The following is a 21,321-nucleotide window of genomic DNA, read 5'->3' as shown; positions in this document are numbered from 1 at the left end:
CACCGGCTGCTCCTGTGGTGTAGAGGGTCATCAGGAGGTGGTGGTGGTTTCTGATGCCAGCAGACGTGAATTTACTGTGCAGCGGCGGGAGGGGGTTAAAGGAGTCTTCTCCCCCTTTTTCTAATGTTATAGGGGGCCTCCTCCTCCCCATTTGAGGCAAATGAACCCCAATGATGTTAATGGTGCCTCATTTGCCTTTTGATGTTAAAGAAGTTATCTGGGGAGCTGAACAGGCATTTCCTTTCCTCTCTCACCGGCATCTCACTTCTGGTTTGGTGACCATCTCATCCTGACAACTTCTGACCTGGCATAGAGGTGGCGGCTGAGGTGGGAGATCAGGTACCATGGTGTGGTCACCACATGTGGGTGAAACCAGTCCCGCCAGTAGTGGCCAGTGTATGCACAATGATGGAATATCGTGTGTACATTGGCTACCACTGGTTTCACCCGCATGTGACAATCACAGCCCAGTACCTGCCCCACTGTCTCAGCCCGCTGCCTTTATGCCAAGTCAGATCGTGTAGAATGAGAAGACACCAAACCGGAGGAGAGACAAAAGGAAAGATAATGCCTTCTAGCTCCCTAGCTAACTTATCTAAGGGCGCCTCCTCCAGACCCCTAAAGATGTGTATGGGAGTCTTCTCCTGTAGGTATTGTTGTTAAAGGGGGCCTCCTCCTGCCCCATATGAGGCAAATAAATCCTCCAGATTTTATTGGCGCCTCATTTGCCTCTAGGTGTTAAGGGCGCCTCCTCCAGACCCCTACAGATGTTTAAGGGAGTCTTCTCCCCCTTTTTCTGTTCTTATAGGGGGCCTCCTCCTCCCCATTTGAGGCAAATGAACCCCAATGAGGTTAATGGCGCCTCATTTGCCTCTAGGTGTTACAGTGGTTATCTGGGGAGCTGAACAGGCATTTCCTTTCCTCTCTCACCGGCATCTCACTTCCAATTTGGTGACATCTCATCCTGACAACTTCTGACCTGGCATAGAGGTGGCGGCTGAGGTGGGAGATCAGGTACTATGGTGTGATCGCCACATGTGGGTGAAACCAGTCCCACCGGTAGTGGCCAATATATGCAGAATGATGGAATATCGTGTGTACATTGGCTACCACTGGTTTCACCCGCATGTGACAATCACAGCCCAGTACCTGCCCCACTGTCTCAGCCCGCTGCCTTTATGCCAAGTCAGATAGTGTAGAATGAGAAGACAACAAACCGGAGGAGAGACAAAAGGAAAGATAATGCCTTCTAGCTCCCTAGCTAACTTATCTAAGGGCGCCTCCTCCAGACCCCTCTAGGTGTTCTTAGAGTGTATTCCTCCTATCTTTGATGGTAAAAGGGGGGCTCCTCCTTCCCCCATAAGAGGCAAATAAATCCACCTGATGTTACGGGCCCCTGTTTGCCTCTAGATGTTAAAAGGGGTTATCTGGGGAGCTGAAAAGATATTTCCACCATTACCAGCATCTCACTTCCAGTTCGGACTCATCTCATTCCAACATCTTCTGACCTGGCAAAGGTCTGAGACAGTAGATCAGGTACTATGGTGTGATCACCACATGTGGGTGAAACTCGCCGCCAGCGGTGGTCAATGTACGCACAATGTTGTGATGACATCGGCAAAATTGTTTGTACATTGGCCGCCACTAGTTTCACCCGCATGCGACAATCACAACAAAGTACCTGGCCCACTGTCTCAGGCCGCCTCCGTTTTGCCAGATAAGAAGATGATGGTGTGAGAGGAGACCTAACCAGAAGCGAGACGCCGGCGAGGAAGGAAATGCCTTTTTAGTTACCAAGATAACCCCTTTAAGGGCACCTCCTCCAGACCCTCTAGGTGTTGTGAGTGTCTATTCCTCCTATCTCTGATGGTAAAAGGGGGGCTCCTCCTCCCCCATGTGTGGTAAATGTGTCCTCCGGATGTTATTGGCGTCCCATTTACCACTTGATGTTCCGGACGCCTCCTCCTCCAGACAGCTCCAGATGGTCGGGTGTCTTCTCCTCACTCTGGCGGCGCGGTGTTACCTAGATAGGATATATAACAAGCAATGTGTTAATAATGACAGGTTACATATATAGGCTCCATATGAATATACAGTCAGGATAAAAGTGATCTGAGGTGTGATGGGATTTTGGTTACTCACCTTTACTCCTCCATGGTGGCGCAGCAGCAGCAGAACAGCGCCCGCAGTCTATAAGGGAAAGAGAAAAACCAGCATGACTTTCCTGAGATCAGACCCGTCAGCAGTGATGGGGAATAGACATTACACTGGAGAGAGGGGACTCAGTGCTATCCTAGTGGGTGAGATACAGGCGGCACCATGTCACTTGTATGTCTGTATTATGTACATGAGGCCTTTCGTGGTTATTATATGTGACTGATAATATAATATATAGTGATGACATGAGGATATACAGTGCAGCAATAGAGGTGTGTTATCATGTAAATGTATCATCCCTTATATTTACCTGGATAAGATGGATCTCCTTCTGCTGCTGCTTCTACCGAGGAGAAATGACCAAGAAATGGAGGGAAATCAATGGTTAGTGTAAGGAAACCTGAATTGCTGAGCACATTATATAGAAACAATGCTCTTTTATCAGCTCTACTCACACCTGCAGTAATATACTATTCACCATTACACACAATAGGAATTAGACTCCACCTGCAAATAGAGCGCCCCCGTCCTCTCTCTATATACAGGATGGTAAATAACAATTCCTTCCATTCATAATGTTATAGGTTTTGTTTCATTACCTGGGGATCTCCATGGCCGTCGCCTCTTTTTCCTTGTCGTCCTCTTCTTCTCTGTGTATAGAACGTAAACCATCTCATACATAAATATATTGTTATATTACACATTAAATATTTTATTGTAAAGAAGGTGATTACAATAGTAATGGACTGAGTTGTACACTGCTCTATGCAATGACCATATAGTACTGTATATTGCAGGTACAGTTAGATTCTATGTCTAACTAGAGCGCCCCCTATCCTTTTTTTCAAAACCTTTATTTATCAATTTTCCATAATAGCAGTACACACACGCATACATATGTCATAATTACGGTAGCGGTGCTCAATCCGCTTGACAGCGTATGGAAAATACAAGCATTATACAGGAAGTATTAACAGGGTGCCTTGCACCGGCAAACCAAAAGGGGGGTATGAGTATGTAGAGAGCGAACTCCCAATTGAGGACAAACTTAACACTCACCCGCACACATAAAACCATTCACACATGGCGCTCCCTCCCCCATCCCGCACGATCCAAGATAATAGCACCCGATATAGCAAAAAGAGCTCAACCAGGCCTTACATTAGTCTCTTCCAGAGACATCCAATGGATCCATATCTTTTTGAATTTTTGTGGGCATTTCCTGCTTTCATACAAAGCTTGGTACAGCGGGACATATGTGTTGACTAACCGTATCCACCTAGTTAATGATGGAACATCAGGACTCTTCCATTCCATTATAATGACTTTGCGGGCACAAAATAGAAGAAAGCGAATGAACAACCTATAGTGTTTGCTGTGTGTCACCTCATTGATGAGACCCAGCAGACAGATCTCAGGGGAGCAGATATGAGGAAACTCAAAGTGGTCGGCCATAAAGGCCATAACTTCTCTCCAGAAGGGCATGACTCTCGGGCAGTCCCAGACCGCATGCAAAAATGACCCCACTGCTCCCTGACATCTGAAGCAAACAGCTGTTGTCATAATCCCCATCTTGCAAAGACGCTCAGGGGTATAGTATAGCCTAAGTAGGAAACGAAACTGTATGAGCACATCTCTAGAACTCACCACTGTGGGATAGAAAGTGGCTTCAACCTCCTTCCATTGATTCACTGTCAGGGTCGGAATGTCTTGCGCCCATGCCTCAAAGGCCTTGGCAAAGGGGGAAGAATCTGATTGCAGCAGTTGATATGCTTGCGTCAGTGGTTTGGGGAGGTCCGTAGCACCCAGGAGAAGTTCTGGTTCAGAGAATGCCAAGGGGAGCATGAGTGTGTTAAATTGAGAACTCACCGCATGCCGCAGTTGAAGATAGTGGAAAAAGGCTGTCTGTGGTATACCGTGGGCAGACCTCAGTTGGTCAAAGGATAAAAATTCGTGTGACTCAGAGAACAGGTGAGACAGGAATTTTACACCATGTTTGCCCCACAGGACAGAGCCAGGGAGCGACAGCAAATGCGGCAAATGGGGATTAAGCCACAGGGGCATTCTAGGGGAGAATTTATCATTAGGCTTCATCCTGTGAGCCACGGACCACACCCTTGTCACGGTCAGAATTGGAGCGACATACGAGGAGGAAGGGGTATAGCGATAAAGGGCATTTGTAAGCCCTTCGTAAGAGCCCATTAGAGCACCCGCCACATTTACCGCGGGGTTCCTCAGATCCAGATCCAACCACCAATTTGCATATACAAGCTGAGAAGCAAGGAAATAGTTTCGGACATCAGGAGCAGCCAATCCCCCCTGACGCTTGGACGCCTGCAGTGAAGCTAACTTGATTCGCGGGGGTTTCCCCTGCCAATAAAACGATCTCAACATTCTCTCAATGCGCCCAAAAAAGGCACGACTCGGGAAAGAGGGAGAGGCATGAAATAAGTAGATAAATTTAGGCAGATAAATCATTTTAAAGATATTAATTCTCCCCATCAGTGATAAGGGCAGAGAAGACCAGGCTCGAAGACGAGCCTCGGTAGTGGTTACCAGGGGTTCCAGGTTCAGAGGTATGTAACTCTCAAGGGACGCAGTGACTTCAACCCCCAAATACCTAAATCGCTGAACCACCTGCAGAGGAACAGGAAGCGGGGACGCGCTGGCGTATGCAGCCGAGAGGGGGAGCAGGGAGGATTTAGACCAGTTGACCCTGAGGCCTGATACAGCACCAAAGGTGTCAAGGACAGCAAGCAAGTTCCTTAATGAGGAATCTACATCAGCCAGATACACCAGCGTGTCGTCCGCGTACATGGATACCTTCTCCACCAGGGTGCCCCTTGTAATGCCACAGATCGAGGGAGAGACACGGACGGCCGCCGCTAAAGGCTCCATAGCTATCGCAAAGAGAAAGGGGGAAAGCGGGCATCCCTGTCTCGTCCCTCGCTCCAGGGGAAAGGGTGCAGAAATATCTAAGTTGGTTCGAATGCGAGCAAGAGGAGCAGCATACAGCAAACGAACCCAGGCAATGAAATCAGGACCAAAGCGAAGTCTCGCCAGGAGAGCCCACAGATATGGCCATTCCACCGAGTCAAATGCTTTATATATGTCAAGGCTAAGGACAAAGCCCGGAGAGGCATCAGCACAGGCTGCAGCTATGTTCAGGTGGAGGCGCTGGATATTAATATCTGTGGCCCGACCCGGCATGAACCCGGTCTGATCCGGATGTACTACAGAAGTAATAACAGCAATCAGGCGGGTCGCAAGAATTTTGGCTAGAACCTTTGTGTCGAAGTTTAGTAAAGAGATGGGACGATAGGAGTCAGGTAACCTGGCGTCCTTACCTGGTTTTAATAATAAAATGATAAGAGCCTCCCTGAGGGAATCCGATAGTTTACCAGAGTCCAGGGCACCCTGAAATAGGGAGAGCAGCCGAGGGGCCAGAAGCTCACCGTTGAGCTGATACCATTCCCCAACTAGCCCGTCCAACCCAGGGGTCTTACCCGGTGGCATTGCCTTAACAGCCTCCACTATCTCCTCCACTGTAATGGGGGAATCTAGGAGCCCTGCTTGGGAACCCATAAGGGGTGTTAAGGGGAGGTCTGCAAGAAACTCTTCGATATCCTGAGGTGTTAGTGCATATTTAGAGGAATATAGATCTTTATAGAAGTTGAAGAAAACTTTGTTTACGTCTATAGGGTTAGCAATCTCCTCGCCACTGGAGTCCAGCACTAATGGAATAGATGTGAGAGGCCGCTCATTTCTGGCCAGATAGGCCAGTAACCTACCATTTTTATCCCCGAATTCAAAGATAGAGGCCTCTCTGGCTAGCAGTTTCCTGTCTGCCCGCTCCTTTTGAACTACAACAAGGGCCCTCTGTTTTTTAGCCCACACTTTATAATTAGCATCCGAAGGGTCAGAGACAAGACGTGCCTCAGCCTGCAACATTTCCCTGCTCAGCGTCTCCTCTCTCTCCCGACATCGAGCCCGTAGACTTTTAACACTAGTGACGAAGGCGCCCCGGATGGTGGCTTTATACGCATCCCAGCGTATCAGGGGATCAGGGTAATCAGAGTTATGCTCCCAGTAACTAGTGTGCGCAGAATGCAGTGCATCCTGCACATCAGGGGAGCTTAGCCAACCAGGGTGCATCCGCCAGACTATCAGGGAAGGATGAGATCTTAAGCGCAAAGAGAGAATGACAGCAGAATGGTCTGATATCCCCCGAGCAGTATACTCAATAGATTGGACAAACGGCAACAGATCAGGGGATACCAGAGCAAGATCAATTCTGGAAAAGGATTTATGCACTGAGGAGTAAAAGGAGTACCTGGTATCCGTAGGATACTTCCAGCGCCAAACGTCAGTGAGGCTGAGGGCTGAGCTCCAAGACAAAAAGGGCGAGGACGCGGCGTCCACACCACTGGATCTGTCTAGATGAGGATGAAGAACAGCATTAAAATCACCTATGTATATGACAGGATCAGGAGGAAAGGAAGCCAGCTTCCCCGAGATGTGCTCAAGCAAGGATACAGAGAAGGGGGGGGGGACATAGACACTAACAAGAGTAAAGGACAGAGAGTTATACCTGCAGTGAATAATAACATAGCGACCAAAATGATCACATGCCGCCTGGGTGACGTTAAGGGGCAAAGCTTTGGATATTAGGACGGAGACCCCCCTGGCATAAGTAGAGTAAGTCGCATGGTAACCACTTGCTATCCAAGCTTTCTTGAGTGCCAGGACTTTCTGGCCTGTAAGATGAGTCTCAGAGAGACATATAATGTGAGGGGCATGTTTTTTAATAAAATCAAAACACAGGGCACGTTTGTATTTAGAATTGAGCCCTCTCACGTTCCAGCTAAAAATCTTCAGAGTGGCCATAATAAGGGAATATAAAATATATCATACGGGAATGGGAACCAGAGGATCCAACATAGTAACTCCTGCAGGGAGGGGAGGGAGGCCCACCAGACATTCACACAAGCACACCACAAACACATAATCAAAATAGTAAACATCTTCAGCTACTCTAAGATGTACTGGTATAGCAACTATTCTAAAAGAACTGTGAAAACTAAACACCCTGTCTAACACTACAACCTGTGCAGACCTAGACCCTTAACTATTGAACCCCCTAGGGGCGAAGTCTCTGCCCTAACTGATACTAAGACTAACAGTAGCTAATCATGTACGGTCTAATACACTGAAAAGAAGAAAAATTAGAACAAAACAACACTCCACCAATATTCCCTGGCAAGGAATGCCACTGCAACGACAGCACACTGGACATTTGAATTATAAAAGTATCCTGGGAAACTGTCCAGATATAGGCAACTATCGGGTATCCGGCCACAGGACGTGAGGCGGTCAGTCAGCAGCCCGGTCGGCAGCCCCCGGCTGGATCGGCGGGGCAGCCTCAGCCCATCTCAGCGCCTCAGCTGGTGACGTGAAGAATCTTGTATCTCTGCCATCGATGACCCTCAGTCTGGCCGGATAAAGCATAGCATACTTGTAGCCCTTCGCCCTCAACTTCACTCTGACCTCTGTGAACTGAGTGCGTGCTTTGCGTAAGTCCATTGAGAAGTCTGGATAGAAAGAGACTCTAGAATTGTCCACCTTGACTTCACCTTTGATGCGAACCGCCCGGAGCACAGCATCCCTGTCTCGAAAGTGGAGAAAACGGACTAGAAACGGACGAGGAGGAGCCCCAGGAGGAGGAGCTCTAGCCGGGACCCTGTGCGCCCGTTCCACGGTGAAGAAATCAGAAAAGGTATCATCCGGAAGTATGTCTTTCAGCCATGTTTCAACAAATCGAACTGGGTCCGGGCCCTCAGTTTTTTCAGGCAGCCCAATAATACGGACATTGTTGCGTCTCAGGCGGTTCTCAAAATCATCAGCTCGCTCAGTGACTGCCTTTATTTGTCTGCGCATCTCTGTGAGTTGGTCTGGAATAGGGCGGACAGTGTCCTCAACATCAGAAACTCTCCTCTCTACCTCGGACGTGCGCTCCCGCAGCTTTTGCGTTTCATGACGTAGGATAACGAAGTCTTGGCGAAGCTCGTCCACCTTAGACACCATCATAGTTTGACAGGTACTGATGGCGGCCAGTACTTCAGATAGCTTCTGGTCAATAGTGGATGCTGAATATTGTGATCTCTCAGGGGAGTGCAGGCGGGGGGGACTCATGGACCCTTCAAAGACAGAAAGAGGTGAGGGAGCGCCGTCCCTGTCAGGTGAGTCCGCAAACTTTCCCAGCTTTTGGGCGGTCTGAGCCTGAACTTTGTCAGATAGGGGCGCATTTAAGGACATCTCTCCCTCCTGACCCTCAGAGCCCGAATCCTCATCGGACACAACTTTTATATGTGCAGGAACAGGCCCCTTAGATTTCTTTTTCGTGCCTCCTTTCGAGCCTCCCATGGCGTACACTGATAGGAGTGAGGATACTGGAGAGCGCTAGCGGATAGCAGGGCAGGCAGTATAAGGGGGGTAGCACAAATATATAGTAGCTAGGAGTCCCAACAGCACAGGCCTATACAGCCCTATGGAAGAGCTTTATTCCCCCTGCATCCAGATGAAGAGATAGATGGATGTTAGCAGAGGGCACAGTTCATGTGGCTCAGGTAGTCCAATTTGCAGGGGCTGCCACCATGGATTATGGAGCCCACAGGAGCAAAGCACTGACAGGGCCCCTTCACTGCCTCCAGACACAGGCAGAAGAAAAGGAAGGGTATCAGGGACTGCAGGGGGGACCGTTCCTCAGAACACAGGGCAGGGCCAGCGCCAGGGCCAGGGGGGATCAGGCAGACAGTAGTCCCGGTTTTCACTTGGGGGAGAGCCCTCCACACCACACAGTCACAGTACCTGCTGCAAGTCCCGGTCAGGAAGGCTCCAGGCGGCCGGAAGTCTTTGCAGTGCTGGAGCGCCGCGTGTCCAAGATGGCGCCGGCCGCGTCAGAAAAAGCGCGCGCACCAGCCCGTCCGGTGCCGGCACCTTGCAAGGGGGCCTCAGCGGTCAGGCAGCAGAGCCGTAGTCCGGTCCGGGTCCCGACCAAGCACCTCAGGACGTCCGCTCACCCGCCAGCCAGGAGGGGGGCCGCTCCGGTGAGTTAGGGCAGGAGGGGGGGGGGGGGCGCAAGCTCCGTACACAGCACCCCCACTTGACTCACCGAACACCGGCAGGCAGTCCACGGCCCGGAGGGGAAGCCCCAAAAGGAGGGGGGGGGTGTCACTGACAGGGGGACCGGGCGCCGGGCAGAGATGCAGGCAGACAGGCGCTGTCCCCAGATGCAGGAGTCCACAGGCAGGACAGCTAGGGTTGCAGACTGCTGAAGAGGCACCGCACCGTGAAGCAGGGGACCCTTCACTCACCCCACCACCAAACACCCGCTCCGTGGGGTCTCAGGGGTAGGCAGAGAAGTCCAGGCACAAAAACAGTGGCTTTCAGGAGAAGTTTTCAGGGTAATATTGCCAGGGAAGGACGGAGCTCCACTAAACCACTGCTGCTCAGTCGGCCATCAAGCCACGCCCCCCGAGCGCCCCCTATCCTGCCCTCCTGCAGCTCCTCTCTCTATACAGGATGGTAAAAAAAAAACATGTATTCATAATACTATAAGCTTTGAGCCCTCACCTGGGGATGTCCTCAGCCGCGTCATCTTCCTCATCGGCGTCGATTTCACTGTGTAAAGAACATAAACCAGCTTGTGTGTATATATATATATATATATATATATATATATATATATATATATATGTATATATACATATACACACACATGCTGTCTTCCTGTCGCTTCTCACTCTATACGGTACTAAAAAAGTATTCACAATACTATAAGCTGTGAGCCCTCACCTGGAAATGTCCGCAGCGGCGTCATCTTCCTCGTCGTCGTCGATTTCACTGTGTAGAGAACATAAAACAGCTTGTATGTATATATATACTGTACATAAATCCTGTCTTCCTGACACCCCTCTCTATAGAGTATGGTAAAAAAATAAATATGTATTCACAATGCAATAAGCTTTGAGTCCTCACCTGGAATTGTCCGTTGCCTCGTCCGCCTCCTCCTCTTCGTCAGTCTCACTGTATATAGAACATAAACCAGCTTGTGTGTATAAATATATATAGACATTTATTAGGACCAGTGTAAATCCAGCAGGACCTGTACCTACCACAAGGCAGCTGCAGAAATCTACAAGTGCTCCGCAGCAGGTGTAGGTTTCTGCCCTGGTTTTTCCCTGTTTTTCGGCATAAACCATGATAAATTAGTAGCAGATGGAGGCCACAGCTTTTTGTGCCTCTTTCTCAATGTGCCCAGGGGTGCACATATAAAAAGGCCCTATTCCACGGAACAATTTTCGTCCGTATTTGGCCGATATCGGCTGATAATGTCCTGTGGAATAGAAGGCAATGATCAGCCGACATCGTTCATGTCGGCTGATCGTTGCGTAATTTTTCTTTCAAACGTTGAAAAACAAACGACCAGGATAACAGCGATCTGCTGCTGTCACCCCGAGGAATAGGAGCGGCGATAGCAGACCGCCTCTATCCTCTATGGGCTTTCCGGACGATCTAGCGATCACCCATGCAGCTCCCTTGCAGCTCCCTGCGCCCCCTTCCCAGACTCATCCACTCGCTGCTGCGTGTAATGGCAGTGAACAGGGAACGAGGAGCAATCGAGCACTGACAGCTCTCGTTTGCTCCTCTGCATTGCCCAGTGGAATAGTTGCTTAAATCTGCCCCATAGTTTTTGGGGATATGGGAATATACATGTGTGAGTTTTGGGCAGGAAACATTGTCAAAGTATTTCATGTAGATGGATGATTATACCTCCGCTGCTTCTTCATACTTACACGATGGTCTCCAGGCTCGGGATCCAACCGTGAAGCGGGTACTTGTCGTCTCTGTAACAGAGAACATAGGGTTGGTTAGGATGATTGTTACTTGGTCCCATTTGAAACTTTGAGAAAATGTTATTTATTGTGACCTCTCAATAAGAACATGAATTCCATCAGGATATTTATTAACCCCTTGTCATCACTGCCAGTTGTCCCTTTAAGGGTTTGTGCACACTGAGGAATAAGCAAGGAATTTAAAGCAGGATCTGCTCTAGGGCCATGTTCACATGGCGTATGAGACCGGCCATTCTGTAACCCGGCTGGTCTCTGCAAAGACCATCCCGGCTGGTACTGCAGTACCGTCCGGATGATCTTTCGGGCCGCAGTGTTCTGATGCGGGCACATCAGCGCGCGCCCACATCAGAACTCCTTATAGCACACAATGAAGCAAGCCGACGGAGCCGCTCACTTCGTGTGTGAACTTACTGCGACCGCTATTCACTGAATTGCGGCCGCAGAAAACTGACATGTCAGTTCTTTGCGGCGCCGCTTGGGATCCCGACCGGAGCGTTTACACTGTGTATACACTCCAGCCGGGATTCCATAAAAGAAGATACAGCGTGCCTAGACGTATAAAGTACGGCCGTTGTTGGCGTACTTTTACGCTGTGTGAACATAGCCTTAAGGTGCGTTCACACTACGAAATCCGTGTGGATAACCCGCCGCATATTCCGCCATTCGTCCCCCGTAACCGTCCGCGCCATAGACTCCATTCTATGGTCGGGTGGATTCCACCATACACCAAAAGAATTGACACGTCATTCTGGGCCACATATGATCGCTTTTTATTCTATGCTTTTGTGGGGTGAAGCAAGTAAAAAAAACTATTGTAAAAATGATTTATTTGATTTTATTGCTGTGTTTATGTAGTGTAATTACCTGAACATCCATGGCGCCTCCATCACGTCCATCTTCCACCTATTACATGATAAAAAAAATTGCATATTATAAAGTAGATATTAGTCCTCCAAGTGCTGCATGTTGGGGGAGGTTTTATAGAAACATGTACATTGGAAATCCACTGGCCCAGATTTATTAGACCAGATGATCTGACTATAAATGTGCTGTTAGCACTGGGCATTTGGGATGGAATATTTTGGGGACAATTTTGGACAAAATCTTGGTTGAACTATGTTTATTTTTACATTGAGTGAGTTCACCTTAAAAAAAAATTCTTATTAAACCAAAAGAGATGATTTAAAATACCCAAGGGGATGTTGCTAGGCATCAGATCCCTCCTATGTGGCTTAACCTCTAAAGTGCCTCTGCTTCCCTAGCTCCAATTCCCCCCAGGCTTTCCCCTATCAACTTGACTGATTGTTTTGGCTTGGCCGTCAGTCATGATGATAGAGGAGACTAAGGGCCCTATTACACCAACATTTATCTGACAGATCTTTGAAGCCAAAACCAGGAAAAGACTCTAAACAGAGAACAGGTCAGAAAGGAAAGACTGAGATTTCTCCTCTTTTCAAATCCATTCCTGGCTTTGGCTGCAGAAATCTGTCAGAAAAATCTGTTGGTGTAATAGGACCCTTAGGGTACAAACCCACTTGCCGGATCTGCAGCGAGTCTCCTTGCTGCGTTTTTGCAGCGAGACTCGCTGCAGATCCTGGCCCTATACTTGCAATAGCAGAGAAACTCGCAGCAGGGATGTACATCCCTGCTGCGATTTTGTCTGCAGCCCGCCCCATTAACCCCCCGGCCGCCGGACATTATACATTACCGGGTCCCCGTTCCTGCTTGCTTCGGGGCTCCCGGTGTCTTCACGGCCCGCCCGGCCAATCAGTGCGCTGCGGCAGGGCAGCGCACTGATTGGCCGGGCAGAACGTGCCGGGAGCCGCCGAAGCAAGCAGGAGCGGGGACCTGGTAATGTATATCCTGCCCGCAGCCCCGGCCGCCCGATCGCCCCCCCCGCAGACCCGGCCGCCCCCCCGCAGCCACGGCCACCCGATCGCAGCCCCGGCCGCCCGATCGCCCCCCCGCAGACCCGGCCGCCCCCCCGCAGCCACGGCCACCCGATCGCAGCCCCGCAGCCCCGGCCGCCCGATCGTCCCCCCGCAGCCCCGGCCGCCCGATCGTCCCCCCCGCAGCCCCGGCCGCCCGATCGTCCCCCCGCAGCCCCGGCCGCCCGATCGTCCCCCCGCAGCCCCGGCCGCCCGATCGTCCCCCCGCAGCCCCGGCCGCCCGATCGTCCCCCCGCAGCCCCGGCCGCCCGATCGTCCCCCCGCAGCCCCGGCCGCCCGATCGTCCCCCCGCAGCCCCGGCCGCCCGATCGCCGGGGCTGCAGGGGGGCGTGTAAGCGATCAGTGCTGCGGGGGGACGGGCGATTGGGCGGCCGGGGCTGCCGGGGGACGATCGGGCGGCCGGGGCTGCGGGGGGACGATCGGGCGGCCGGGGCTGCGGGGGGACGATCGGGCGGCCGGGGCTGCGGGGGGACGATCGGGCGGCCGGGGCTGCGGGGCTGCGATCGGGTGGCCGTGGCTGCGGGGGGGCGGCCGGGTCTGCGGGGGGGCGATCGGGCGGCCGGGGCTGCGGGCAGGATATACATTACCAGGTCCCCGCTCCTGCTTGCTTCGGCGGCTCCCGGCACGTTCTGCCCGGCCAATCAGTGCGCTGCCCTGCCGCAGCGCACTGATTGGCCGGGCGGGCCGTGAAGACACCGGGAGCCCCGAAGCAAGCAGGAACGGGGACCCGGTAATGTATAATGTCCGGCGGCCGGGGGGTTAATGGGGCGGGCTGCAGACAAAATCGCAGCAGGGATGTACATCCCTGCTGCGAGTTTCTCTGCTATTGAAAGTATAGGGCCGGGATCTGCAGCGAGTCTCGCTGCAAAAACGCAGCAAGGAGACTCGCTGCAGATCCGGCAAGTGGGTTTGTACCCTAAGTCACTTTGGGACCTTCGTGTGTGCTCTAGGTATGGCGTATTTTCTTTACATATGTGTTGTGTGTTTTGTTAAGGTTTTTGTTTTTCACTTTACAGGTCATGTGATTGAGGTTGGTTTCACATAAGGCAGTTTTTTTTTGGAAATCTGCCGCTGTAATTTTTGAGCCAAAGCCAGGAGTGGATCCGGCAAGTAGGAGACATATAAGCGCTTCCTTTATTGTACCCATTACTTTGAATCCACTTCTGGCTTTGGCTCAAAAACTGCAAGGGCAGCTTTCCAAAAAACTGGCATGTGTAAATCCAGCCTAAAAGAGAAACCAGTGAATCACATGCTCTGCTATGGGGGAAAACACCACAAAAATCAGACACAAGTAATCAAAATGCTGCAAGGTTTGCTAGAAAACAATGCAAGTAATGTAACATTAAAGGGGTAGTTAACCAAAAAGAAAATGCTTTGAAATCAACTGGTGCCAGAAAATGCCAGAGATTTGTAATCTGTGAAAAAATTTCAAGTCTTTTATTACTTATCAGCTGCTGTGTGTCCTGCATGAAGTGGTATTTTCTTTTCAGTCTGGAGAGCAGTAGAGTTTTTCTTCGGGGATTGGCTACTGCTCTGGACAGTTCCTGACATGGACAGAGGTGGCATCAGAGAGCACTGTGCCAGACTGGAAAGAATACACCACTTCCTGCAGGACATACAGCAGCTGATAAGTACAGGAAGAGTTGAGATTTTTTAATAGAAGTACATTACAAATATCTCGCACTCCTTGGCACCAGTTGATTTGAAAGATTTTTTTTTTCTGAACTACCCTTCAACCCCTTAAAGACAAAGGGCGTATATTTACGCCCTGTTGTCGTTAAGGGCGTTCAGAACGGGGCCGCGTGGTGACCCCGCTCTGAACCGCCGCGGTCCCGGGCTACATGCGGCTATTAGTGGGCACGGTCCGATCGTGCCCGCTAATAAGGCGTAAGCGCAAAAAAATCCCAAAGTGCAAAATTGCGCATTTTTGGTCGCATCAAATCCCAAAAAAATAAAAAGTGATCAAAAAATCGTCTATGCGCAATCAAGGTACCGATAGAAAGATCACATCATGGCGCAAAAAATGACACCTCACACAGCCCCATAGACCAAAGGATAAAATCGCTATAAGCCTGGGAATGGAGCGATTTTAAGGAACGTATATTTGTTAACAATGGTTTGAATTTTTTACCGGCCATCAGATACAAGAAAAGTTATACATGTTACATATCGTTTTAATCGTAACGACTTGAGGAACATGCATAACAAGTCAGTTTTACCCCAGGGCGAATGGTGTAAAAACACAATCCCCCCAAATAAAAGAAATGCGTTTTTTTTTTCAATTTCACCACACTTTTAATTTTTTTCTGGTTTCGCAGTGTACTTTATACAAAAATTCAGCCTGTCATTGCAAAGTACAACTAGTTATACAAAAAATAAGGGCTAATGTGGGTCTGTAGGTGTAAAAATGCAAGTGCTATGGCTTTTTAAACACTAGGGATTGTCCTTAAGGGGTTAAAAAAAAACACTGATTTTCATAGGCTTGTTGTTTAAACCGAGATCCCCCTGCAAACATGTCTTTGTGACTGATTATATTACTATAATATATGTTACTATGAGATACTTACTCCCAATCGTCCTCATCCTCATCGGTGTCGTCCTCGCTCCTGTTAGTGATAAAATAGAGAAGATAGTGAAAACCTAACAGAACTTTTCTGGCAGAACTTCATCAATAAGAAGACAGTTTATTTAGAGACATCAGTGATGATCGGTGTCTATAGGGGAGGAATTATAGGGTCACACAAATTTTACATTTTTAGTTTTACATTTAAACAAAATGGTACAAATTTTGCTGGCAAAATACAATTAATGTAAAATTAAAGGATAGTTCAGCAAAAAAGTTTTTCTTTCAAACCAGCTGGTGCTAGAAAGTGCCAGAGATTTGTAATTTACTTCCATTAAAAAATCTCAAGTCCTCCATTACTTATGAGCTGCTGTATGTCCTGCAGGAAGTGGTATTCTTTGCCGTCTGGAAAGCAGGAGAGATTTTCTATGGGGATTTGCTACTGCTCTGGGAAGTTCCTGCAGCAGAGAGGATGGTGTCTGACTAGAAAGAATACACCACTTCCTGCAGAACCTACAGCTGCTGCTAAGTACTAAAGATTTTTTAATAGTGAATTACACATCTTTGGCACTTTCTGGCTCCAGCTGATTTGAAAGAATTTTTTTTGCTGAATTACCCCTTTAAAAAGCTCCTAACACTAATTTTCATAGGCTTGTTGTTGAAGATGAGACTATGAGATACTTACTCCCAATCCTCCGAATCCTCCTCGGTGTCGTCCTCGCTCCTGTTAGTGATAGAATAGAGAAGATAGTGAAAACCAGTCACACATTAGAGACATCAGTTTTCTGGCACAACTTCATCAATAAGAGACAATAATGGATATGAATAAATATGATTCTATGTCTAACTACAGCGCCCCCTATCCTGCCCTCCTGCCGCTCCTCTCTCTATACAGGATGGGAAAAAAATAAACATGTATTCACAATGCAATAAGCTTTGAGCCCTCACCAGGGGATGTCCGCAGCCTCGTCCTCCTCTTCTTCCTCCTCGTCAGTCTCACTGTATATAGAACATAAACCAGCTTGTGTGTATAAATATATATAGACATTTATTAGGACCAGTGTAAATCCAGCAGGACCTGTACCTACCGCAAGGCAGCTGCAGAAATCTACAAGTGCTCCGCAGCAGGTGTAGGTTTCTGCCCTGAATTTTCCCTGTTTTTCGGCATAAACCATGATAAGGCTATGTTCACACAACGTAAAACTACGGCCGTAGTTTTACGTTGTGTGAACATAGCCTATTGATCAATGGGATCCCGGCCGGAGCGTACACACATCGTATACGCTCCGGCCGGGATCCCATGCGGGGACGCAAATAACTGACATGTCAGTTTTCTGCGGCCGGAATTCAATGAATTGCGGCCGCAGAAAGACCTGTCAGTTCACACAGTTAAGCGAGCGGCTCCGGCCGCTCGCTTCACTGTGTGCTATGGCAAGCTCTGATGCGGGCGCATGCTGATGCGCCCGCTTCAGAGTTCCGCGGCCGGACGGATCATCCGGCCGGCACTTAGGTACCGGCAGGGATGATCCGGGCAGAGACCGGCCGTTCCGTGACCCGGACGGGGTCACGGAACGGCTGGTCTCTTACGACGTGGGAACATAGCCTAAATTAGTAGCAGATGGAGGCCACAGCTTTTTGTGCCCCTTTATCAATGTGCCCAGGGGTGCACATATATAAATCTGCCCCATAGTTTTTTGGGGATATAGGAATATACATATGTGAGTTTTGGGCGGGAAACATTGTCAATGTATATCATGTAGATGGATTATTGTATCTCCGCTGCTTCTTCATACTTACACGATGGTCTCCAGGCTCGGGACCCAACTGTAGAGCGGGTACTTGTCGTCTCTGTAACAGAGAACATCGGGTTGGTTAGGATGATTGTTACTTTGTCACATTTGAAACTTTGAGAAAATTTTATTTATTGTGACATCTCAATAAGAACATGAAATCCATCAGGATATTTACTAACCCCTTGTCATCACTGCCAGTTGTCCCCTTAAGAGTATGTGTACACTGAGGAATAGGCCAGGAATTTGAGGCGGGATGCGCTCTTGGGGTGTGTTCACACTTCAAAATCCACGCAGATAATCTTCAGTGGTAACCTGCCTCTGATTAGGCCGCTCGTGCTGACCCACAACTCTGTCCATGCCATAGACCCTGTTCTATGGTCGGTCAGATTCTGCCATCCGCCCAAAGAATAGACAAGTCCATTCTTTGGGCGGACTGCATAATCCACCCGACCATAGAACAGTCTATGGCACGAGCGGAGATGTGTGCGAGCAGGTGGAAGAATTTGCTATGTGTCATCTGTGCGGTTTCCGTAGTGTTATTGCACCCCTATTCCTCAGTGTGCACATACCCCAAACACCGTTGCCCTATTTTTCAAATTTGACATGATTAAACAGTAACGATTTTATGCATCTAAGTGATTCCAACATTAAAAATCCTAAAATTTCTTGAACAATCAGGATTTAAGTTGAAATTCTCTACTTTTACAAAACATACATTTTGCCTGGTAAATTAATTATTTTTTTTATAGTTTACAGTACAGTTACCTTGTGTTGATGTAATTTAATAATCAATCTTTTATTTTGTTTAGAAAGTTAAAGAGCTTATAAATTTAGTAACAATTTTCCATATTTCTCTGAATATTTCAAAATTATTTTGGAACCACCTTATTTAACACCCCCCCCCCCCCTCCCCCAAGGAGTACTCAACTTGCCAAAATGAAAGTAGAATTTAAAGTTTTTATTTATTCATTTTTTTTTTTCATTTTCTATTTTAATTTTAGTTTGAGAAGTCTGTTAACAGCGTCTCTAGAGCGCTCCATGTCTCCCACATAGGTCTCAGACACCAAGGAGCACCTAGTGGATTTAGGGGACCCCTTTTTATTTAGGATATTTTATATGCCTCCTATCAATTTGCAGAGGACTTGGGGTGCAAAAATATTTTTGTGTAACAAGTTGATGGTTTGTTTTGTGCATTCTGGCCCCCATATGATCACTTTTTATTCTATGCCTTTATGGGGTGAAGCAAGTAAAAACAACTATTGTAACAATTATTTAGCTGCGTTCATGTAGTGTAATTACCTGAATATCCACGGGGCGTCCATAACGGCCATCTTCCACCTGTTACATGATAAAAAAAAAAATCACATTATAATAGTCAGTCCTCCAAGTGCTGCATATTGGGGGAGGCTTTATAGAAACTGGTACCAGATTTATTAAACCAGATGACATGACTATAAATGTGCTTTTAGCACTGGGGATTTGGGCTGGAATATTTCTGTGACAATTTTGCACAAAATCCTGGTTAAACTATGTCTAAAGTACAATATGTAAAATATGTCTTCTTACTTTTTATTTTAAACCAATGGACATTTTTTTAAATACCCCAGAGTATGTTACTAGGCAGCAGATCCCTCCTGTGTACCTGTAAGCGTCTTAAGGCTGTGTTCACACTACGTATATTTCAGTCAGTATATGTATATTTCAGTCAGTATAGCAACCAAAACCAGGAGTGGATTAAAAACACAGAAAGGCTCTGTTCACACAATGTTGAAATTGAGTGGATGGCCGCCATTTAAAGGCAAATATTTGCTGTTATTTTAGAACAACGGCTGTTATATTGAAATAATGGCAGTTATTTACTGTTATATGGCGGCCATCCACTCAATTTCAACATTGTGTGAACAGATCCTTTCTGTGTTTTTAATCCACTCCTGGTTTTGGTTGCAATACTGACTGAAATATACTGACTGAAATATACGTAGTGTGAATGCAGCCTATAAAGGTGTGGCCTAACCCCTAAAGTGCCTCTATATTACTTTATTATATTTTACTATGAGATACTTACTCCAAATCCTCCAGAACCTCATCGATGTCCTCGCTGCTGTTGGTGATAGAATAGGGAAGATAGTGAAAACCTAAGACACATTAGAGACATCACTTTTCTGGCAGAATTTCACCAATAAGAAGGTAGTAGAAAGGGTATTTTAGCAAACAGTTTTTTCTTTTAAATCAACTGGCACCAGTAAAAGTGCCAGAGATTTAGAGATAATTTACTTCCATTAAAAAATCCCATGTCCTCCATTACTTATCAGCTGCTGAATGTCCTAAAGGAAGTGGTATTCGTTCCAGTCTGGAAAGCAGGAAAGGTTTTCTATGGGTATTTGCTACTGCTCTGGGCAGTTCCTGTCCCAGACAGAGGTGGCAGCAGAGGGCAACTGTGTCAGACTGGGAACAATACACCACTTCCTGCAAGACATACAGCAGCTGATAATTATTGGAGTAAATTAGAATTGTTCTCAGCCAATCGTGGCTGAGCAGCTGATGACGCTGCAGAGGGGGAAGGGGGGGGCACGAGGGACGGCTGGAGTGGTCAGGCCGGCCTCCCAAAGATTACGTTGTTCGTTGTAATGTGTGTTATTTAGTCAATAACTTTTAAACACTGCACTACCCCTTTAACCCCTTGTTGCACCAGGACATTACTGAACTTCCTGGTGCCACTAGGGGAGTTCAGAGGGGGAAACATGTGTTTACCCTAGGGCAAACAGTCTAAAAACAAAACCCCCCCAAATTAAAAAAATATATATTTTTTTTTTCCAATTTCACCACACATATAATTTTTTTCTGGTATCACAGCATATTTTAGGCAAAAATTACGTCTGCCATTGCAGAGTACAATTAGTGGCGCATAAAATAAGGTCCCCTAAGGGTTAAGACGAGACTATGAGATACTTACTCCCAATCCTCCTCGAAGTCCTCAATGTCCTCAGTGTCCTCGATGTCCTCGATGTCACTGCTGTTAGTGATAGAATAGAGAAGATAGTGAAAACCTAACGCACATTAGAGACATCAGTGATGATCGGGGTCTATAGGGGAGGAATTATAGGGTCACACAAGTTTTACATCTTCAGTAAAGTTTTACTAACCCGAAATCCGATTCTTCATCTAAAGAAAAAAAAAAATAGAAAAGCGTTAGTTTTAAATAAGTTATATTAAAGAGTAAAATAATAATAATATTCCCTATTGGCCGTTGATTGAATTGCTTTATACATTGTAGAGATACATAGATACATAGAGATATTATAGACAAAACTCACCCTCGCCGTCATCCAGTCCAGCCTGAAATAGGAAATAGAGAGAGTAAGCAGAGGACATTGGTATATTGCTGAGCATGAGACCTCCTTCTGTGTCCATCTGACCTATGTGCTTGGATGGGATAGGGTGTAGGTGGGGGCACTATTACAGTGCTCATCCAGGATTACACACACACTCATTTCTTCCAAAAACACACGGGGGGCTGATTTAGTGGGCTATGAAGTAAAATGGTCAGATTTGTAATCCCGCTGTCAGTCCACTCTGTGGAGAAGGTGGGGGGCAGCCCGAGGACCATGTGGATGATATCTATGTTTTTCCATGTGGTCCTGTGGCTGTCTCTACCTTTTCCATGGAGAGGGCAGACAGCAGGATTACTAAGCCGATCGCTTTGCTCTTACATATTCTTACAGCCGCCAGATATCTAACATCCAGGCACTGGAAAAAGTCGGCCTCTCCCTCAACCCTGGAACTTCTAACTAGGATCCCAGAGGTGAGGGGGATGGAGTACCTCTCTTGGTTGTGGACAGAGTGGAGGCCTTTAGTATTATCTGGAACCCTTGGGACTCCTACTGGGCAGAACACCATTCCCAATAAGAGATTTGTGACTGATTTCCTACAATGGGACATACTGA

At 47.8% G+C, this 21,321-nt stretch overlaps 3 long non-coding RNA genes across 3 annotated transcripts; all 3 read right to left on the bottom strand.

The window, feature by feature from the left end:
* Positions 1-2,756: 2,756 nt before the first annotated feature.
* On the bottom strand, positions 2,757-10,062 carry LOC138771027 (uncharacterized). The gene is made up of 3 exons (XR_011359539.1): positions 10,012-10,062; positions 9,790-9,837; positions 2,757-2,807 (listed from the first exon to the last, which is right to left on the bottom strand). It is a non-coding gene; the product is annotated as an uncharacterized lncRNA (long non-coding RNA).
* Positions 10,063-10,206: 144 nt separating this feature from the next.
* Positions 10,207-20,373, bottom strand: LOC138771416 (uncharacterized). Its single transcript, XR_011359613.1, has 5 exons — positions 20,331-20,373; positions 19,443-19,478; positions 18,677-18,715; positions 11,013-11,063; positions 10,207-10,242 (listed from the first exon to the last, which is right to left on the bottom strand). It is a non-coding gene; the product is annotated as an uncharacterized lncRNA (long non-coding RNA).
* On the bottom strand, positions 11,937-16,309 carry LOC138771417 (uncharacterized). Its single transcript, XR_011359614.1, has 3 exons — positions 16,270-16,309; positions 15,589-15,627; positions 11,937-11,975 (listed from the first exon to the last, which is right to left on the bottom strand). It is a non-coding gene; the product is annotated as an uncharacterized lncRNA (long non-coding RNA).
* Positions 20,374-21,321: the final 948 nt, after the last annotated feature.

Source organism: Dendropsophus ebraccatus, chromosome 13, assembly GCF_027789765.1.
Source record: "Dendropsophus ebraccatus isolate aDenEbr1 chromosome 13, aDenEbr1.pat, whole genome shotgun sequence".
Taxonomy (NCBI): domain Eukaryota; kingdom Metazoa; phylum Chordata; class Amphibia; order Anura; family Hylidae; genus Dendropsophus; species Dendropsophus ebraccatus.
The sequence above is the reverse complement of the archived record's forward strand: the minus strand, read 5'-3'. Positions and strand labels throughout refer to the sequence as shown.